Source organism: Engystomops pustulosus, chromosome 1 (assembly GCF_040894005.1).
Source record: "Engystomops pustulosus chromosome 1, aEngPut4.maternal, whole genome shotgun sequence".
NCBI classification, from domain to species: Eukaryota; Metazoa; Chordata; class Amphibia; order Anura; family Leptodactylidae; genus Engystomops; species Engystomops pustulosus.
In genome coordinates this window covers 33140246-33147204 of record NC_092411.1, presented here as the reverse complement: position 1 = coordinate 33147204, position 6959 = coordinate 33140246, and positions in this window count along the sequence as shown.

The following is a 6959-nucleotide window of genomic DNA, read 5'->3' as shown; positions in this document are numbered from 1 at the left end:
GGTGTGATGGGTATATATGATATATGTGAGGGTTCAGTGTGGTCAGTTGTGTGGTGAGAGGTATATATGATATATGTGGGGTACAGTGTGGTCAGTTGTGTGGTGAGAGGTATATATGATATATGTGGGGTACAGTGTGGTCAGTTGTGGTGTGAGGGGTATATATGATATATGTGGGGTACAGTGTGGTCAGTTGTGGTGTGAGGGGTATATATGATATATGTGGGGGCACAGTGTGGTCAGTTGTGGTGTGAGGGGTGTATATGATACATGTGGGGGCACAGTGTGGTCAGTTGTGGTGTGAGGGGTAAATATGATATATGTGGGGGCACAGTGTGGTCAGTTGTGGTGTGAGGGGTATATATGATATATGTGGGGACACAGTGTGTACAGTTGTGGTGTGAGGGGTATATGTGATATGTGTGGGGTACAGTGTGGTCAGTTGTGGTGTGAGGGGTGTATATGATACATGTGGGGGCACAGTGTGGTCAGTTGTGGTGTGAGGGGTATATATGATATATGTGGGGGTACAGTGTGGACAGTTGTGGTGTGAGGGGTATATATATGATATATGTGGGGGCACAGTGTGGTCAGTTGTGGTTTGGGGGGTATATATGATATATGTGGGGGCACAGTGTGGTCAGTTGTGGTGTGGGGGGTGTATATGATACATGTGGGGGCACAGTGTGGTCAGTTGTGGTGTGAGGGGTATATATGATACATGTGGGGGCACAGTGTGGTCAGGTGTGGTGTGAGGGGTGTATATGATACATGTGGGGGCACAGTGTGGGCAGTTGTGGTGTGAGGAGTATATATGATATATGTGAGGGTTCAGTGTGGTCAGTTGTGGTGTGAGGGGTATATATGATATATGTGGGGGCACAGTGTGGTCAGTTGTGTGGTGAGAGGTATATATGATATATGTGGGGTACAGTGTGGTCAGTTGTGTGGTGAGAGGTATATATGATATATGTGGGGTACAGTGTGGTCAGTTGTGGTGTGAGGGGTATATATGATACATGTGGGGGCACAGTGTGGTCAGGTGTGGTGTGAGGGGTGTATATGATACATGTGGGGGCACAGTGTGGTCAGTTGTGGTGTGAGGGGTATATATGATACATGTGGGGGCACAGTGTGGTAAGGTGTGGTGTGAGGGGTGTATATGATACATGTGGGGGCACAGTGTGGTCAGTTGTGGTGTGAGGGGTGTATATGATACATGTGGGGGCACAGTGTAGTCAGTTGTGGTGTGATGGGTATATATGATATATGTGGGGGCACAGTGTGGTCAGTTGTGGTGTGAGGAGTATATATGATATATGTGAGGGTTCAGTGTGGTCAGTTGTGGTGTGAGGGGTATATATGATATATGTGGGGGCACAGTGTGGTCAGTTGTGTGGTGAGAGGTATATATGATATATGTGGGGTACAGTGTGGTCAGTTGTGTGGTGAGAGGTATATATGATATATGTGGGGTACAGTGTGGTCAGTTGTGTGGTGAGAGGTATATATGATATATGTGGGGTACAGTGTGGTCAGTTGTGGTGTGAGGGGTATATATGATATATGTGGGGTACAGTGTGGTCAGTTGTGGTGTGAGGGGTATATATGATATATGTGGGGGCACAGTGTGGTCAGTTGTGGTGTGAGGGGTGTATATGATACATGTGGGGGCACAGTGTGGTCAGTTTTGGTGTGAGGGGTAAATATGATATATGTGGGGGCACAGTGTTGTCAGTTGTGGTGTGAGGGGTATATATGATATATGTGGGGGCACAGTGTGTACAGTTGTGGTGTGAGGGGTATATATGATATATGTGGGGTACAGTGTGGTCAGTTGTGGTGTGAGGGGTGTATATGATACATGTGGGGGCACAGTGTGGTCAGTTGTGGTGTGAGGGGTATATATGATATATGTGGGGGTACAGTGTGGACAGTTGTGGTGTGAGGGGTATATATATGATATATGTGGGGGCACAGTGTGGTCAGTTGTGGTGTGGGGGGTATATATGATATATGTGGGGGCACAGTGTGGTCAGTTGTGGTGTGGGGGGTGTATATGATACATGTGGGGGCACAGTGTGGTCAGTTGTGGTGTGAGGGGTATATATGATACATGTGGGGGCACAGTGTGGTCAGGTGTGGTGTGAGGGGTGTATATGATACATGTGGGGGCACAGTGTGGTCAGTTGTGGTGTGAGGGGTGTATATGATACATGTGGGGGCACAGTGTAGTCAGTTGTGGTGTGATGGGTATATATGATATATTTGGGGGCACAGTGTGGGCAGTTGTGGTGTGAGGAGTATATATGATATATGTGAGGGTTCAGTGTGGTCAGTTGTGGTGTGAGGGGTATATATGATATATGTGGGGGCACAGTGTGGTCAGTTGTGTGGTGAGAGGTATATATGATATATGTGGGGTACAGTGTGGTCAGTTGTGTGGTGAGAGGTATATATGATATATGTGGGGTACAGTGTGGTCAGTTGTGTGGTGAGAGGTATATATGATATATGTGGGGTACAGTGTGGTCAGTTGTGGTGTGAGGGGTATATATGATATATGTGGGGTACAGTGTGGTCAGTTGTGGTGTGAGGGGTATATATGATATATGTGGGGGCACAGTGTGGTCAGTTGTGGTGTGAGGGGTGTATATGATACATGTGGGGGCACAGTGTGGTCAGTTGTGGTGTGAGGGGTAAATATGATATATGTGGGGGCACAGTGTGGTCAGTTGTGGTGTGAGGGGTATATATGATATATGTGGAGGCACAGTGTGTACAGTTGTGGTGTGAGGGGTATATATGATACATGTGGGGTACAGTGTGGTCAGTTGTGGTGTGAGGGGTGTATATGATACATGTGGGGGCACAGTGTGGTCAGTTGTGGTGTGAGGGGTATATATGATATATGTGGGGGCACAGTGTGGTTAGTTGTGGTGTGAGGGGTATATATGATATATGTGGGGGCACAGTGTGGTCAGTTGTGGTGTGGGGGGTATATATGATATATGTGGGGGCACAGTGTGGTCAGTTGTGGTGTGGGGGGTATATATGATATATGTGGGGGTACAGTGTGGTCAGTTTTGTATGTGAGGGTCAGGTGTGAGGAGAATATGGGACGATGCCAACCATATCTGTTTTATAAACCCGCAGAGAGTCATGGCTGGAAGAAGTCTCCTGGAAGATCAGTCAGGAAGGAAGAGACAACATTGGGGACGTCACCTGTAAGTCATTGGATGACACTGCGGCCTCTGTGCAGGACTGGTATCTACTACTATATGGTTACTATATGCTGGTAGATACTGGTCTGCGTGTGTAGGTTATTATGTAGTATTGCAGTATTATCCAGTTATTATGTAGTGGTGATAATCAGGATGTAATGTTAGTATTTGGGCTTGTACAGAGGTGTCGTTAGTGATATTGTCCTGTGCTGGTTGGTGTTTGTATTATAACAATATGGCGGTAAAGATCATCAGTAAATGGGGTTTATAGTTGGTAAATTATTGGTAATACTGGTCATGTTGTGGTAATCCTGTGGGTCAGTTTCGAGGGATCATTTGTAAATTGTAGCGCTATTGTTTGGAATATTGGTCTTATGGTCCTTTTATTTGGTAACAGTATTGTGGTATCATTATTCAGTAATAATATGGCGGGAGTATTTTTTAGTTTGTCATGGAAGAAAATTGGAAATGGTTTAGTAAGTAGGAATTTATCTAAAACTAAAGATACAGTTGTTTCTAATATCTCTAGAGCTTTGGAACTGTGTAACTATGTGATATCTTTTTACATATATTGTTGTGGCAGGGGGCCCCACGTTGGCTGCCGAGCTGGGGGGGCCCCATCCTAAATGAGGTGCTCCATAACGCTGGGACCCTTAATCTGGCCCTGGTGATGGTGACAGGTTTGTGCGCCAAGAAACTCCACCAATTACAGTCGGAAGCGCCTTAAAAAAAACATTTGTTATTGGTTTACTGAGACATTCTCAAACACGGGTGATCAGAACCAGCTAGGTCAGAAACAACCAGCTAGGTCCGTTCTGAACACCCCTGTTTGAGAATGTCTCGGTAAACCAATAACAAATGAATGTTTGACAGCAAATATCAGATGTGTCTGATATTCTTCTCTGAGCGTTTACACCATCCGGCTCTAGATACAATTTTTAATGTGGTCGGCCTCTCCGCTGCCTCCGATGTTTATCTTTTTCACTTTAGTGAAACATCAAGAAGACAAAGGGTAATTTTGGCTGGGGTAACCTCATCCAGAATACCCCAGGAGGAGCTTTCCTGGTGCACATGCCAACATAGTCAACATGCCATAGTCTTGGTTACCTCTTATGGGGTTATTCTTCCCCAGAAGCCATATGTCTAGGCATGGATATCTCTCTAACACACCCTGTTGCTGTGAAAACAGTATCTACCCCAAAAATAATTGCAAACATGATTTTGCAGCCTTTTCAGAGTAGGGCTGAAATATAAGTCCTACCCTGCAAATAAGAGCTAGTTTTATTGGCTATATCAATGTACCATGACACCTAGAAACACAGTTCTGCCATATTACAAGGAATTGTGTTACAGTCAGGAGTTTGATTTTCACATTTCTCATTCCTTACTGTGACTTTAACAGTAGATATCTCCAGTTCTGTGGCCCCCTAGAAACACAATCATTATGCAGTATTAAAGGGGAGATTCTCCTCTTTAAAATGGCACCAGAAATTAATAAATAAGCTTTCCTGGATGGGAAAGCTATGTATGGCTATAAGTCTCCACACGCCTACAAGGCGGCCTCAAATGACAGTCTCCATAAGGAGAACTCTTACTTCCCGACCCTAGTCACAAGCCTCTCACTCAGCCTAACCAGTTCCCTACACTGTGCTGAAGAGGTGCAATCACTTTGAAACAGTGATGTCTACAGTTCAGAATCTCTTCCTTCTGGAATAGAAATACTGGTTCAGTCTTAATCCTGCATCATGTCATAAGGCTTCCTGAAGGTCATGCTTGATGTCAAGGGAGCTGCCTTATTAGGTAGCGCATATAGAAGTGTGGTTTTCCCCATCCCATTATTGAAAACTTATTTGCATATTTACCAGTCTGTCCCATGAATGCAGTATAAGGACAGGGGTGGAGATGACTCTGATTCTGAAGACATCACAAAAAATTTAGAATGGAATAAAGGGTTTAGAGAGTTATGATTATGCTCCAAATGATAAACGTGATTATATTTAAAGAAGTAATGATTATTTTTGTTCAAGAATAATTGTGCTTTTCTGTTAATGGAAAAAAATAAGACATCCCCTGAAAATAAGCCCTAACCCATTTTAGGAGCCAAAACATGTGATATATTTTGAAACATTGAACCACTCTGTACGACTCCATATTAGAGGCCTATAGAGGTACAGTGTAGATCCATAGACTTCTATATGTACCATAATACAGATTTCTATAACAATGTTTATCGGACAGATTTTGTACAGAGACACATAAGAGCCTCCATGGAAGTGCATGGACCTTGTATGTAACTTGTGGGATGGTATCATCTTTCATGATGTTCACCTTTAAGAAATTATACTGTATAAGTATCATGTGCAAGTCTAATAGTAAAACTTCTGTGACCTTCAATGGGTGATCTCATCTTGGACATCTTCCACAGGATCCTCCATGAATGTCAGATAGATGCCACCTCTGGGACCTGCTTTTCTCCTGAGAACAGAGATGCCTAAGCCTGTCTCTTGGTTACAGCGAGTGGAGAAGGTGGTGAAGCATGTGTGGCTTTCCCAAATAGTAATAATAATAAATCTTTCTTTATATAGCACCATCATATGGGGGGTGTATTCTGTACAAATGAAATAAGGTATTACAGAGCAATAACATGGTCAGATGAAACTATAGGAGTGAGGGTCCCGCTCGTAACAACTTACAATCAATCAGAAATCACTTCTATAAGAATTCCATGGATGACAAAAACATAGACGGCGTGATCGCAGCAATGTATCTTTATTATATCACTAGCTGTAGGTCCCGCCGCTGCCCGGGATGGTGTCACAGACTGTGTCAGTCCCTGTCACTGACTGTCAGTCTTTGTTACTGTCAGTCTCTGTCACAGTCAGTCTCTCTCTGTCACTGACTGCCTGTCAGTCTCTGTCACACAGTCTGTCAGTCTCTCTCTGTCACTGACTGTCTTTCAATCTCTATCACTGACTGTCTGTCAGTCTCTGTCACTGACTGTCTGTCAGTCTCTGTCACTGACTGTCTGTCAGTCTCTGTCACTGACTGTCTGTCAGTCTCTCTCTCTGCATCTTTCTCTCTCTGTCTCTGTCTCCCTGCCTCCATCCGTCTTGCCTCACACATAAGTGTCTTATACTCATTGCTTATAGTAACCAATCAAAACTCAGAGCTCCTATTAATGACCTGTGGCAGAATAGCAGCCAATCACAGCTCAGCTTCTAACTGCCACAGCAGCAGACAGTAGCTGCTGTATATGGTGGTTAATAAGTGGATTTTGGAAAGTTTGGGGTTAAAATTTCAGCTCAAAACGGAGTCTATGATGTTCCCCGGTCACAGAGAGCGGCTGTGTAAAATGTGGTGATTGTAAACGCAACGGTGCAGATTCCTATAGTGTACACACATAGATATACACACACACTCAGCTTTATATATTAGATTAAAAAAAGAACATGTGGCAAAATCATTCGTAAACTGAGGCGTTGCAGGCAGATAACAGTGTAAGTATCTTTATGATTAATAGCCCTTACACTGTTATCTGCCCGAAACGCGTCAGCTTACACGTGATTTTAGTATGTGTTCTTTTTAAATGATATAATAGAGATGACGTTTTAGCTTGAATACCTGAGTATTCCTACAGTCTCCAAAAACTTTTCACAGCTACCAACATATCTGTTGGTGCTGCCTTGCCAGAAATCAGCATATGCAATTCTAACCATAGATATATGATAAAGCTCT